General features: G+C 52.7%; 3 non-coding genes across 3 annotated transcripts; all 3 read left to right on the top strand.

Moving 5' to 3' along the window:
• The first annotated feature begins 2,097 nt into the window (after positions 1–2,097).
• On the top strand, positions 2,098–2,170 carry trnat-cgu (transfer RNA threonine (anticodon CGU)). Its single transcript has one exon. It is a non-coding gene; the product is annotated as a tRNA-Thr (tRNA).
• A 2,601-nt stretch (positions 2,171–4,771) lies between these two features.
• On the top strand, positions 4,772–4,844 carry trnat-agu (transfer RNA threonine (anticodon AGU)). The gene has a single exon. It is a non-coding gene; the product is annotated as a tRNA-Thr (tRNA).
• Positions 4,845–14,364: 9,520 nt separating this feature from the next.
• On the top strand, positions 14,365–14,442 carry trnat-ugu (transfer RNA threonine (anticodon UGU)). Its single transcript has one exon. It is a non-coding gene; the product is annotated as a tRNA-Thr (tRNA).
• Positions 14,443–14,766: the final 324 nt, after the last annotated feature.

Below are 14,766 nucleotides of genomic sequence, written 5' to 3'. Positions count from 1 at the left end.
CCAATGCCAAGTACAAAGAAGTCTTTGAGCATGTGCTCCAAATGTCCTTCAAAATTTGCAATGTCCTGCAAGGCCCCTTAGCTTGGTGATATAACTTGCCACTTCCTGACCTTCAGACCTCTTGTACGTGTAGAACCGGTACCTCGCCATCAGAACACTTTTCTTCGGGTTCCCATGCTCCCGGACCAGTGTGCACAACTCATCGTACGATTTCTCTGTGGGTTTCGCTGGAGCAAGCAGGTTTTTCATGAGGCGATATGTTGGTGCTCTGCAAACGGTGAGGAGAATCGCCCTTCGTTTGGCAGCGTTCATTTCTCCTTCTATTTCGTTGGCCACGAAGTATTGGTCGAGTCGCTCCACAAAGGTTTCCCAATCATCTCCCTCCAAAAATTTCTCCAGGATGCCCACTGTTCTCTGCATCGTTGGGTTCGTCATCTGTATCTCGTCACCAGTTGTTATGTATGAATAAAGAGCCTGACCAGATATTGCGGGCTCAAAGCAAAGTATGACCTTAGTCTTTTATTGCAGGTCTCCAGACTGCCTCTCCAGCCTGTGAGGCCTCCTTAAGTACAGGTGCTCCGAAGGGATTGTGGGAGCCCTTGGAACTCCAGGGAATGAGCCCTCTGGTGGTTACACAAGGTATTTACAGGTTTACATATATAACACCGATCATGAACCGTTCTATATCGTTTTATCCCTCTCTCCCTTTCCCACCATCTTGCTTTCCCCGTCTCTCACTCATTCCCTCTCTCACTCTCTTCCGTCACCCTCGCCTCACCCTCTCACCTTCCCCCCTCTCCCTCTCTTCCCTACCCACTCTCTCCACCCTCTCTCCCCTTCTCTCTCTCCCCTCCCTCTTTATCTCCCCATCCCCCTGTCTCTCTTTCCCCTTCCTCTCTCTCTCTCTCCTTCCACCTCTCTTTCCCCTTCCCCCTCTCTCTCACTCCTTCCACTCTCTCTTTTCCCTTCCCCTCTCTTTCCTGCTCCTTCCCGTATCTTCACCAGCAAAAGTGGCTCCATAGCTTAGGGGTTAAAGCCCTGGATTTATAAACTAGGTGTTGTGAGTTCAAATTGCACTGGGGCCGATTCAAAAATTGTTTAAATTCATTTTCAATTAACAAGGGCTTTAATTGTAAATATTAAACAACTCTGAGACTGACCCAAGATCAAACGGCTTTCCTGTTCTTGTCTATCGTCCCCTGACCCACCCTTTCCCTCTCTCCTTACTTTCCCCATCACTACACACTCTGACTCTTTTTACTCCTTCCCGCTCTCTCATTTTCCCCGCTACTTTTCTCACTCATTCCACTCTCTCCCCTTCCCCACTCTTTCCCCTTCCCCACTCTCTCCCCTTCCCCTCTCTCTCCCCTTCCCCACTCTCTCCCCTTCCCCACTCTCTCCCCTTCCCCTCGCTCTCCCCTTCCCCATTCTCTCCCCTTCCCCATTCTGTTCCCTTCCGCACTCTCTCCCCTTAACCACTCTCTCCCCTTCCCCACTCTCTCCCCTTCCCCTCTCTCTCCCCTTCCCCACTCTCTCCCCTTCCCCACTCTCTCCCCTTCCCTCTCTCCCCTCTCTCCCCTTCCCCACTCTCTCCCCTTCCCTCTCTCCCCTCTCTCCCCTTCCCCACTCTCTCCCCTTCCAAATCTCTCTCTCCCGTTCTACATCTTTTTACCCCTCTCTCCCTTTCCCACTATCTCCCTTTCCCCGTCTCTCACTCATTCCCCTCTTCCTCTTTCCCCTCCCTCGCCTCACCCTCTCTCGTTCCCCTTTCTCCTTCCCCTCTCTACTTTCATTCATTCCTCACTCCTTCCCTCTCTTTCCCCTTCCCCTCTCTTTTCTCCTTCCCCTCTTACTCCCGTCTTCCCGCTCTCCCCCTCCCCCTCTCTTTTCCTCTCTCCTCTCTCTTACTCTTTCCCCTCTTGCTCCCTTTCCCCTCCCTCTCTCTCCCATACCCCTCTCTCTTCCTCCCTGTCTCACCTTCCCTCTCTCACTCCATCCGCTCACTCTCCCCTTCCCCTCTCTCTTACACTCCTTCCACTCTCTCTTTTTCCTTCCCCTCTCTTTCCTGCTCCTTCCCCTATTTGTTTCTAAACAGGCGGCTCCATAGCTGAGAGGTTAGAGCACTGGTCTCGTAAACCAGGGGTCGTGAGTTCAAATTTCACTGGGGCCTACTCAAATTTAGCTCAGTATGTCAATTAACAAGGGCTTTAATTATAAATATCAAACAGCTCCGTGAGCGACCCTGGATCAACAGGCTCTCGTCTCGATTGCACTTTCTCTCAATCAAAATCTCTCTCCGCCTTCCACTTTCTACATCTTTTTACCCCTCTCTCCCTTTCCCGCTATCGCTTTCCCCATCACTCACTCATTCCTCTCTCTCCCCTCACCCTCTTCCCTTCCCCTCTCCACTATCATTCTTTACTCACTCCTTCCCCTCTCTCTCCTTCCTCCTCTATCTTGCCCCTCACTCCATCTCTCTTTTCCTCTCTCCTCTCTCTCACTCCTTCCCCTCCTCCGCCCCTTCTCCTCCCACTCTCTCTTTTCCCTTCCCCCTCTCTCTCCCTCATTCCCCTTTCTCTCCCCTTACGCTCTCTCCCCTCCCTCTCTCTCCCACTCCTTCCCCTCTCTCTCCCTCCATTCCACACTCTCTCTCTATCCCCTCCCTCTCTTTCCCCACATCCTTCTCTTCCTCGCTGTCTTCCCTTCCGTCTCTCTCACTCCATCCCCACTCTCTCCCCTTCCCCTCTCTCTCACTCGTTCCTCCTGTCCCCTCTCTCTCACTTCTTCTACTCTCTCACCCCTTCCCCTCCCTTCTCTCTCTCTCCTTCCACTCTCTCACCCCTTCCCCCTCTCTCTCACTCCTTCCATTCTCTCTTTTCCCTTCCTCTCTCTTTTCTGCTCCTTCCCCTATCTTTCTGAAAGTGGCTCCATAGCTCAGGGATTAGAGCACTGGTCTTTTGAACCCGTGGGCATGGGTTCAAATCTTACTAGGGCCGACTCAAAATTAGCTCAGTATTTAAATTTGCTGTTAATTAACAAAGGATTTAATTATAAATATGAAACAGCTCTCAGACCGACTCTGGAACAACAGGCTCATCTCTCTTGCACTCTATCTCCCTTCCCCATCACAACCCGTTCTAAATCTTTTTCCCGCTATCTCACTTTCCCTGTCTCTCCCTCATTCCCCTCTCCCCCTTCCCCCTCCCTCACCACACCCTCTTTCTCATTCCCCCTCTCTCCCCTTACTCTCTATCCTTCCCCCCTCTCTCCCTTCCCCTCACACTCCCCTTCCCTTCTCTCTACCCGGCTCCTTCTCTCTCCCCTTCCCTCGCTCACTCTCCCCGTCTTCCCCTCATTCCCCTCTCCCCGCCTTCTCCCTCCCTCCCCTCTCTCTTCCCTTCCCCACTCTCTCCCCTTCCCCTGCCTCTTGTTCCCCTTTCCCCCTCTCGCTCACTCCTTCCACTCTCTCTCTTTCCCCTTTTCCCTTTTCCCTCCCTCCTGTCTTTCTCTTTTCCCTTTCCTTTCAGGATTTCCCCCTCTCTCTCCCCTCCCCTTCTCACTCCTTCCCCCTCTAACCTCTCTCTCCCCTTCCCCTCTCTCTTTCTCCCAGTCTCCCCTTCCTCCCTTCTCTCCCACTCCTTCCCTTCTCTCTCCCCACCCTTCCACACACTTTATCTCTCTCCATCCCCTCCCTCTCTTTCCCCACCTCACTCTTTTCCTCGCTGTCTCCCCTTCCCTCTCTCTCATTCTATCCCCTTCCCCCCTCTGCCCTCCCCCTCTCTCTCTCACTCCTTCCCCCTCTCTCCTCTTAACCTCTCTCTCCCCTTCCCCTTTCTCTTTCTCCCAGTCTCCCCTTCCTTTCTTCTCTCTCACTCATTCCCCACTCTCTCCCCACCCACTCTCTCCCCTCCCCCTCTCTCCCACTCCTTCCCCTCTCTCCCCACCCTTCCACATTCTCTCTCTCTCCATCCCCTCCCCCTCTTTCCCCGCCTCCCTCTCTTCCTCGCTGCCTCCCCTTCCCCTCTCTCTCACCCCTTTCACTCTCTCTTCTCCCTTCCCCTCCCTTTCCTGCTCCTTCCCCTATCTTTCTCAAAGCAGTTGGCTCCATAGCTCAGGGGTTAGAGCACTGGTCGAGTAAACCAGAGGTTGTGGGATCAAATCCCCCTGGGGCATACTCGAAATTCACTGTAAATTAACAAGGGCTTTAATTATAAATATCGAACAGCTCTGAGACTGACCCTTTAACAACTCTCTGCTCTCCTCTTCTCATCTCTGTTACACTTTCTCTCCATCCAAATATCTCTCTCCCTTTCCCACTATCTCACTCTCCTTCCTTGTCGATCTTATTCTCTCCCCAACCCCTCTGTCTGCTAACCACTCCTTCCACCTCTCTCACTCCATCCACGCTCACTCTCCCCTTCCCCTGCATCTCTCTCTTTCCCCTTTTCCCTTTTCCCTCCCTCCTGTCGTTCTCTTTTCCCTTTCCTTTCAGGTTTTCCCCCTCTCTCCCCTCCCCCTCTCTCTCTCCCCTCCCCCTCTCTCTCACTCCTTCCCCCTCTAACCTCACTCTCCCCTTCCCCTCTCTCTTCCTCCCTGTCTTCCCCTCCCCCTCTCTCTCACTCCTTCCCCACACTCTCCCCTTCCCCTCCCTCTCATTCCTACCTACCCACTCGCTCCCTTTCCCCTTCCCCCCTCTCTCTCACTACTCCCACTCTCTCTTTTCACTTCCCCTCTCTTTCCTGCTCTTTCCCCTGTCTTTCCCAGTGGAGGTGGCTCCATAGCTCAGGGGTTAGAGCACTGGTCTAGTAAACCAGGAGTTGTGGGTTCCAATCTCACTGGGGCCTACTCAAAATTCACTGTCAATAAACAAGGACTTTAATTATAAATATTAAACAGCTCTCAGACCGATCCGAAAACAAAAGTCTCTCCTGTTCTTGCCTTTCGCCCCCTGACCCAGCCTTTCTCCTTCTCCTTCTCTCCCTGCTTTGCACATTCTGCCTCTTTTTACTCTTTCCCGCTCTCTCGCTTTCCCTGTTTCTCTTTATCACTCATTCCCCTCATCCCTTCCCCACTCTCTCCCCTTCCCCATTCTCTTCCCTTCCCCTCTCTCTCCCGTTCCCCTCCCTCTCTCTCCCCTTCACCCCTTTCTCACCTTCCCCCTCCCTCTCTCCCCTTTCCTCTCTCTCTCCTTCCACCTCTCTCTCCCCTTCCCCCTCATTCTCTCCTCTTCCCCCACTCTCTCCCTTCCCCCTCCCTCTCTCCCCTTCCCCCTCTCTCTCCCCTTCACCCACTCTCTCCCCTTCCCCCTCTCTCTCCCCTTCCACTGTCACTCACTCCTTCCCCTCTCCCTTTTCATTTTCTCCCCCACTCTCTCCTTCCCCTCCGCTGTCTCCACTCTTCTCACCCCCTTCCCACCTCCCTTTCTCTCCTTCCCTCGCTCTCACTCTCCCCTTTCCCATCAGACTCTCCCCCTCCCCCTCTGGCCCATTCCCACCTCTCTCCCTTTCTGCTCCCCCCTCTCTCCCTTCTCCCTCTCTCCCATTCACCGCTCTCTCACTCTTTCGTCGCTCTCTCACTCCTTCGCCACTCTCTCCCCATCCCCTCCCTCTCTTTCCCCTCTCTGCTTCTCTCTCATCCCTTCTCCTCTCTCTTCCTCCCTGTCTCCAGGGGTCGTTGGTTCAAATCTCACTGGGGCCTGCTCAAAATTAGCTCAGTATTTAAATTCACCGTCAATTAACAAGGGCTTTAATTATAAATATTAAACAGCTCCGAGACCGACCCTGGAACAACAGGCTCCCCTCACACCCTTCCCCCTCTTATCTTCTCGTCTCTCTTACACTCTCTCTCGCCTTCCAAATCTCTCTCTCCCTTCCCCATCACGCCCCATTCTACATCTTTTTACCCCCCTCTCCCTTTCCCACTATCTTGCTTTCCCGTCTATCACTCATTACCCTCTCCCCCTTTCCCCCTCCCTCATCACACCCTCTTTCTAATTCCCCCTCTCTCCCCTCACTCTCTATTCTTCCCCCTCTCTCTCCCTTCCCCTCACACTCCCCTTCCCCTCTCTCGACTCGGCTCCCTCTCTCTCCCCTTCCCTCTCTCACTCTCCCCGTCTGTCACTCATTCCCCTCTCCCCGCCTTCCCCCTCCCTCCCCTCACGCTCTCCCCTTCCCCCTCTCTCTCCCCTTCCTCCCTTCTCTCCCACTCCTTCCCTTCTCTCTCCCCACCATTCCACACACTCTCTCTCTCTGCATCCCCTCCCTCTCTTTCCCCAGCTTCCTCTCTTCCTCGCTGTCTCCCTTCCCCTCTCTCTCTCTCTTCCCTTCCCCCTCTCTCTCACTCCTTCCACTCTCTCTTTTCCCTTCCCCTATCTTTCCTGCTCCTTCCCCTGTCTTTCCCAAAACAGGTGGCTCCATACCTCAGGGGTTAGTGCATTGGTCCTGTAAACCAGGGGTCGTGGGTTCAAATCTCAGTGAGACTTACACAAAATGAGGTCAGTTTTTAAATTCACCGTCATTTAACAAGGGATTTAATTATAAATATTAAACAGCTCCGAGACCGAACCTGGAACAAAAGGTTTCCCTGTTCTTGTCCCTTTCCCTCTTTCTCTGCTTTCCCCATCATTACATATTCTGCCTCTTTTTACTCGTTCCTGCTCTCTCGTTTTCCTCGCTACATTTCTCACTCATTCCCCTCTCTCTTCCCTTCCCCTCTCTTTCCTTCCCCACTTTCTCCCCTTCCCCACTCTCTCCCCTCTCTCCCCTTCTCTCCTCTTCCCCACTCTCTCTCCCCTTCCCCACTCTCTCCCCTTCCCCTCTCTCTCTACCCTTCTCCTCTCTCTCCTCTCCCCCCTTCCCCACTCTCTCCCCCCTTCCCCACTCACCCACTCTCTCCCCTTACCCACTCTCTTCACCTTCCCCACTCTCTCCTCTTCCCCACTCTCTCTCCCCTGCCCCACTCTCTCCCCTTCCCCACTCTCTCCCCTTACCCACTCTCTCACCTTCCCCACTCTCTCTCACTCTCTCTTCCCTCCCTCCTCTCTCTCTCCTTTCCCTTTCCTTTCAGATTCTTCCCTTCTCCCTCTCTCTACCCTTCCCCTCTCTTTCCGTACCCCATCTCTCTCCCCTTCCCCTTCCTCTCTCCTACTCCTTCCCTTCTCTTCCCTTCCCCTTCACTTCTCTCCCCTCCCCCTGTCCTCTCTCTTCTTCACTCTTTCTCACTCCTTCCCCCTCTCTTCCCTTCACCTCTCTTTCCCCGTCCCTCTCTCTCCCCTGACCCTCTCTCTTTTTCCCAATCTACCCTTCCCTCTCTCTCTCACTCCTTCACCACTCTTTCCCATTCCTCCACCTCTCTCTCCCCTTCTCCTCTCTCTCACTCCTTCCACTCTCGCTCTCCCCTTCCCCTCTCTCTGCCTCCCTTTCGCACCTTCCCCTCTCTTTCCTGCACCTTCCCCTGGCTTCGTTAAAGCAGATGACTCCATAGCTCAGGGGTTAGAGCACTGGTGTTGTAAAACTGGGGTCGTGAATTCTAATCTCACTGGAGCCTACCCAAAATTAGTTTGGTATTTAAATATGCATCTCTCATTTCTGGCATTCTCTTCTGCCTTCTCACTTTTCCCTTTCCTTTTTTTTTTTGGCACTAAAATCAAATTTTTCCTTTTTCCAGTGCCCCCTATAAAAGGAGAGGGGGATTTTCCCTTTCCTTTCAGACTGTCCCCTTCTCTCTCTCGCTCTCTCTCTCTTTCCTTGCCTCCCTCCTCCACTCTCCCTCTCCCCCCATCATAAAAGGTTAATAAAACAACATCACCTTGTTCGCAGCACTTGTGTGCTGAGAGATTTGCTTTGTATTGTCACTGGTGGCAATAAACGCCTGGGCTATCGCTATGGCCTCACTCAAGGTTGGGGTCTCTGCAGTCAAAAGTTTGCGAAGTATAGTTTCGTGGCCAATGCCAAGTACAAATAAGTCCTTGAGCATGTGCTCAAAATTTGCAATGTCCTGCAAGGCCCCTTAGCTCAGCGACATAGGTTGTCACTTCCTGGCCTTCAGACCTCTTGTACGTGTAGAACCGATACCTCACCATCAGAACGCTTTCCTTCGGGTTCCCATGCTCCCGGACCAGTGTGCACAACTCATCGTACGATTTCCCTGTGGGTTTCGCTGGAGCAAGCAGGTTTTTCATGAGGCCATACGTTGGTGCCCTGCAAACGGTGAGGAGAATCGCCCTTCGTTTGGCAGCGTTCGTTTATCCTTCCGTCTCGTTGGCCACGAAGTATTGGTCAAGTCGCTCCACGAAGGTTTCCCAATCATCTGCCGCCGAAAATTTCTCCAGGATGCCCACTGTTCTCTGCATCGTTGGGTTCGTCATCTGTATCTCGTTGCCAGTTGTTATGTATGAATAAAGAGTCTGACCAGATACTGCGGGCTCAAAGCAAAGTGTGACCTTAGTCTTTTATTACAGGTCTCCAGAGTGCCTCTCCAGCCTGTGAGGCCTCCTTAAGTACAGGTGCTCCCAAGGGATTGTTGGATCCCTTGGGACTCCAGGAGATGAGCCCTCTGGTGGTTACACAAAGTATTTACAGGTTTACACATATAACACCCATCATGACCCGTTCTATATCTTTTTACCCCTCTCTCCCTTTCCCAGCATCTTGCTTTCCGGTCTCTCACTCATTCCCCTCTCTCACTCTCTCCCGTCTCCCTCGCCTCACCCTGACACCTTCCCCCTCTCCCTCTCTCTCCTACCCACTCTCTCCACCCTCTCTCCCCTTCTCTCTCTCCCCTCCCCCTTTCTCTCCCCATCCCCCTGTCTCTTTTTTCCCTTCCCTCTCTCTCTCCTTCCCTCTCTCTCTCCCCTTCCCTCTGTCTCTCACTCCCTCAACTCTCTCTTTTCCCTTCCCCTCTCTTTCCTACTCTTTCCCTGTCAGCTACTGCAAATGTGGCTTAGTAGTTCTGAGTTAGAGCACTCGACTTATAAACCATTGGTTGTGAGCTCCAATCTTACTGGGGGCCTACTCAAAATTAGCTCAGTATTTAAATTCACCGTCAATTAACAAGGGCTTTAATTATAAATATTTAACAGTTCTAAGACTGACCCTGCAACAACAGGCTCGTCTCTCTTGCACTTTCTCTCCCCTTCCAAAGCCCTCTCTGCCTTCCCCATCACGACCCGTTCTACATCTTTTTACCCCGTCTTTCACTCATTCCCCTCTGCCCCCTTTCCACTCGATCGCCTCACCCTCTCTCCTTCCCCCTCACTCCCATTCCCCTCTCTCTCCCCTTCCCCTCTCTTGCTCTCCCCTTCCCTCTCTACTTTTATTCGCTCCCCACTCCTTCCCCTCTCCCTCCTTCCTCGTCTATCTTACTTCTCTCCCTAACCCCTCTGTCCACTAACCACTCCTTCCCCCTCTCTCCCCTTGCCTCTCTCACTCCATCCACTCTCTCCCTCCCTTCCACACACTCTCTCCCCTTCCCCCCTCTTTCCTCTCCCCGTCTGTCTCTCCCCTTCCCCTCTCTCTTCCTCCCTGTCTCCCTTTTCCCCTCTCTCTCACTCCTTTCCCACTCTCTCCCCTTCCCCTCTCTCTCTCCCCTTCCCCCGCTCTCCTCCCCTTCCACTCTCTCTTCCTCCCTCTCTCCCCCTCCCCCTCTCTCTCACTCCTTCCTCACTCTCTCCCCTTCCCCCTCTCTCTCTCCCCTGCCACTCTCTCTTTTCCCTTCTCCACTATTTCCTGCTCCGTTGCAGAGCAGGTGGCTTCATAGCTCAGGGGTTACAGCACTGGTCTATTAAACCAGAGGTCGCGGGTTCAACATTCCAGCAAAGCCCTACTCAAAATTAGCTCAGTATTAAAATTCACTGTCAATTAACAAAGGCTAAAAATATAAAAAAGCTCTGAGACTGACCCTAAAAGAAAACTTTCTCCTTTTGTCCCTCTCTCCCTGCCTTCCCCATCACTACACATTCTGCCTCTTTTACTCATTCCCGCTCTCTCGCTTTCCCCGTTTCTCTTTATCACTCATTCCCCTCTCTCTCCCCTTCCCCACTCTCTCCCCTTCCCCACTCTCTGCCGTTCCCTTTCCTCTCTTTCCCTTTCCCCCTCTCTCTCTCACATCTTCCTCTCTCTCACACATTCCCTCTTTCCTCCACCCATTTCCACACTCTCTCTCCCCTTCCCTCTCTCTCTCTCCCCTTCCCCCTGTCCCTCTCTCTTTCCCCCGTCGCTCTCGCACCTTCCCCCTTCTTCCTCTCCCCTTCCCTCACTATCTCTCTCCTTCCCCCGCTCTCTCTCCTTCCCCCCATCTCTCTCCCTCCCCCTCTCTCTCTCCTTCTCTCTCTCCCTCCCCTTCCCCCCGTCTCACTCCTTCCACTCTCGCTCACCCCTTCCCCTCTCTCTGCCTCCTTGTCTCACTTCCCCTCTCTTTCCTGCTCCTCCCCCTGGCTTCTTTATAGCAGGTGGCTCCATAGCTCAGGGGTTGGCCACGAAGTATTGGTCGAGTCGCCCCACGAAGGTTTCCCAATCATCTCCCTCTGAAAATTTCTCCAGGATGCCCACTGTTCTCTGCATCTTTGGGTTCATCAGTATCTCGTCGCTAGTTGTTGTGTATGAATAAAGAGTCTGACCAGATACTGCGGGCTCAAAGCAAAGTTGACCTTACTCTTTTATTACAGGTCTCCAGAGTGCCTCTCCAGCCTGTGAGGCCTCCTGAAGTACAGGTGCTCCCAAGGGATTGTGGGAACCCTTGGGACTCCAGGGGATGAGCCCTCTGGTGGTTACACAAAGTATTTACAGGTTTACATAGATAACACCCATCATGACCTGTTCGACATCTTTTTACCCCTCTCTCCCTTTCCCACCATCTTGATTTCCCCGTCTCTCACTCATTCCCCTCTCTCTCCCTTTCCCCCTCATTCACCTCACCCTCTCTCCCCTCACTCTCTGCCCTCCCCCTCTCTCTCTCTCACTCCTTCCCCCTCTCTCCCCTTAACATCTCTTTCCCCTTCCTCCCTTTCTCTCCCCTTCCCCTCCTCTCTCTCACTCTTTCGTCCCTCTCTCCTTTCCCTTTCCTTTCAGATTCTTCCCTTCTCCCTCTCTTTCCCTTCCCCATCTCTCTCCCCTTCCCCTCCCTCTCTTTCCCCTTCCCTCTTTCCTACTCCTTTCCTTCTCTCTCCCCCTTCTACATTCTCCCCACATCCCTCTCTCCCCTTCCCCTCCCTGTCTCCCCTTCTCCCTCTCCCTCACTCCTTCCCCTCTCTTCCCTTCCCCTTCCCTTCTCTCCCCTCCCCCTGTCTCACTCCCCTTCTGCTCTGTCCTCTTCTTCACTCTTTCTCACTCCTTCCCTCTCTCTTCCCTTAACCTCTCTTTCCCCGTTACTCTCTTTCTCCGTTGCCCCTCTTTCTTTCTCCTGATCTATCCTTCCCCCTCTCTCTCACTCCTTCACCACTCTCTCCCGTTTCTCTCCCTCTCTCGCCACTTCCACTCTCTCTCTCTCACTCCTTCCACTCTCGCTCTCCCCTTCCCCTCTCACTTCTGCCCTGTCTCCCCTTCCCCTCTCATTTCTGTTCCTTCCACTGTCATTATTAAAGCAGGTGGCTCCATAGCTCAGGGATTAGAGCTCTGGTCTTATAAACCAGGGGTCATGAGTTCAAATCTCACTGGGGCGTACTTAAAATTAGTTTAGTATTTAAATATGCATCACTCTCTTCTGCCTTTGCCCTTTCCTTTCAAACTCCCCCCTTCTCTCTCCCTCTCCTTGACTCTCTACCCCCATCATAAAAGGTTTATAAAACAACAGCACTTGTGTGCTGAGAGATTTGCTTAGTATTGTCACTGGTGGCAATAAACGCCTGGGCTATCGCTATGGCCTTACTCAAGGTTGGGGTCTTGACAGGCAAAAGTTTGCGAAGTATATAGAAGTCCTTGAGCATGTGCTCCAAATGTCCTTCAAAATTTACAATGTCCTGCAAGGCCCCAAAGCTCGGTGACAGAGCTTGCCACTTCCTGGCCTTCAGACCTCTTGCATGTGTAGAACCGGTACCTCGCCATCAGAACGCTTTCCTTCGGGTTCCCATGCTCCCGGACCAGTGTGCACAACTCATCGTATGATTTCGCTGGAGCAAGCAGGTTTTTCATGAGGCCATACGTTGGTGCCTTGCAAACGATGAGGAGAAGCAGCGTTCGTTTCTCCTTCCATCTCGTTGGCCACGAAGTATTGGTCGAGTCGCTCCACGAAGGTTTCCCAATCATCTCCCTCCGAAAATTTCTCCAGGATGCCCACTGTTCTCTGCATCGTTCGGTTCGTCATCTGTATCTCGTCGCCAGTTGTTGTATATGAATAAAGAGTCTGACCAGATACTGCGGGCTCAAAGCAAATCGTGACCTTAGTCTTTTATTACAGGTCTCCAGAGTGCCTCTGCAGCCTGTGAGGCCTCCTTAAGTACAGGTGCTCCCAAGGGATTGTGGGATCCCTTAGGACTTCAGGGGATGAGCCCTCTGGTGGTTACACAAGGTATTTACAGATTTACATATATAACACCCATCATGACCCGTTCTACATCTTTTTACCCCATCTCACTTTCCCACTATCTCGCTTTGCCCGTCTCTCACTCATTCCCCTCTCTCACTCTCTCCCGTCTCCCTCGCCTCACCCTCTCACCTTCCCCCTTCTCTCCCCTACCCACTCTCTCCACCCTCTCTCCCCTTCTCTCTCTCCCCTCCTCCTTTCTCTCCCCATCCCCCTGTCTCTCTTTCCCCTTCCTCTCTCTCTCTCACTCCTTCCCCCTCTCTTTCCCCTTCCCCCTCTCGCTCTCACTCCTTCCGTTTCCTCTTTTCCCTTCCGCTCTCTTTCCTACTCCTTTCCCTGTTGTCATCTGCAAATGCTGCTTAGTAGCTCAGGGGTTAGAGCAGTAAACTTATAAACCATTGGTTGTATGTTTAAATCTTACTGGTTCTTACTCAAAATTCATTGTCAATTAACAAGAGTTTTAATTCTAAATATTAAACAGCTCCACGACTGACCATGCAACAACATCCACTCTCTTCCTCCATGTCTCCCCTTCTCCCCTTCCTCTCTGCTCCACAATTCTCGCCCTTTCTCTCCTTCCCTCGCTCTCGCTCTCTCCTTTCCCATCAGATTCTCCCCTTCTCCTCCCTCTCTTTTTCTTTCCTGCTCCTTCACCTGTGTTTCCCATAGCAGGTGGCTCGATAGCTCATGGGTGAGAGCACTGGTCGAGTAAATCAGGTGTCGTGAGTTCAAGTCTCACTGAGGCCTTCTCAAAATTAGCTCAGTATTTAAATTCACTGTTAGTTCACAAAAGTTATAAATATAAAACAGCTCTGGGACCAACCCTGAAAGAAAACTCTCCTTCCTCCCTCTCTTATTGCTTTCCCCATCACTGCACATTCTGCCTCTTTTTACTCTCTCTCGCTTTCCCCGTTTCTCTTTATCACTCATCCCCTCTCTCCCCTTCCCCACTCTCTCCCCTTCCCCACTCTCTCTCACCCATTCCCTTTCTCTCCTCTACCCAATTCCTCCTCTCTCTCCCCTTCCCCTCTCTCTCCTTCCCCCTCTCTCCCCTTCCCCTCTCGCTCCTCTTCCACCATTCCCTCACTCTCTTCTTCCCTTCCCTCTCTCTCTCTCCTTCCCCCATCGCTCTCGCACCTTCCCCCTTCTCGCTCTCCCCTTCCCTCGTTATCTCTCTCCTTCCCCGCTGTCTCCACTTCCCCCATCTCTCTCCCCCTCTCTCTCCCCTTCCCCTTCCCAATTTCTCTCCCCTTCCCTCTCTCCCTCCCCTTCCCCCCTCTCTCTCTCCCTTTCCCCCTCTCTCTCCCCTTCCACTTTCGCTCACTCCTTCCTCTCTCCCTTTTCATTTTCTCCCCTTCCCTCTCTCTCTCTCCTTCCCCCGTCGCTCTTGCACCTTCCCCCTTCTCTCTCTCCCCTTCCCACTCTCTCTCTCCTTCCCCTATCGCTTTCGCACCTTCCCCCTTCTCCCTCTCTCCTTCCCTCGCTATCTCTCTCCTTCCCCGCTATCTCCCATTCCTCCCATCTCTCTCCCCTCCACCCTCTCTCTCCCCTTCCTCTTCCCCATTTCTGTCCCCTTCCCTCTCTCCCTCCCCTTCCCCCCCCCACTCTCTCTCCCCTCTCCTGTCTCTACTCTTCTCGCCCTCTCCCTCCTCCCTTTATCTTCTTCCCTCGCTCTCGCTCTCCCCTTTCCCATCAGACTCTCCCCCTCCCCCTCTGGCCCATTCCCCCCTCTAAATCTCCCCTTCCCCTCTCTCTCTCTCCCTTTCCCCCTCTCTCTCACTCCTTCCACTCTCTATTTTCTCTTCCCCTCTCTTTCCTGCTCCTTCCCCTGTTTTTCCCAAAACAGGTGGCTCCATAGCTCAGGCGTTAGAGCACTGGTCTTGTAAACCAGGGGTCGTGAGTTCAAATCTCACTGGGGCATACTCAAAATTAGTTCAGTATTTAAATTCACCATCAATTAACAAAGACTTTAATTATAAATATTAAACAGCTCTGAGACCGACCCTGGAACAGAAGACTCTCCTGTTCTCATTTTGCCCCCTTAGCCGTCCTTTCCCCTTCTCCCTCTCTCCCTGCTTTACCCATCACTGCACATTCTGCCTCTTTTTACTCTTTCCCGCTCTCTTACTTTCCCCGTTTCTCTTTATCACTCATTCCCCTCTCTCTCCTCTTCCCCACTCTCTCTCTGCTTCCCTCTCTCTCCCCTTCCGCTTCCCCCTCCCTCTCTCCCCTTCCCCCTCTCCCTTCCCC

Source organism: Pristiophorus japonicus, unplaced genomic scaffold (genome assembly GCF_044704955.1).
Source record: "Pristiophorus japonicus isolate sPriJap1 unplaced genomic scaffold, sPriJap1.hap1 HAP1_SCAFFOLD_468, whole genome shotgun sequence".
NCBI lineage: Eukaryota > Metazoa > Chordata > Chondrichthyes > Pristiophoridae > Pristiophorus > Pristiophorus japonicus.
The sequence above is the reverse complement of the archived record's forward strand: the minus strand, read 5'-3'. Positions and strand labels throughout refer to the sequence as shown.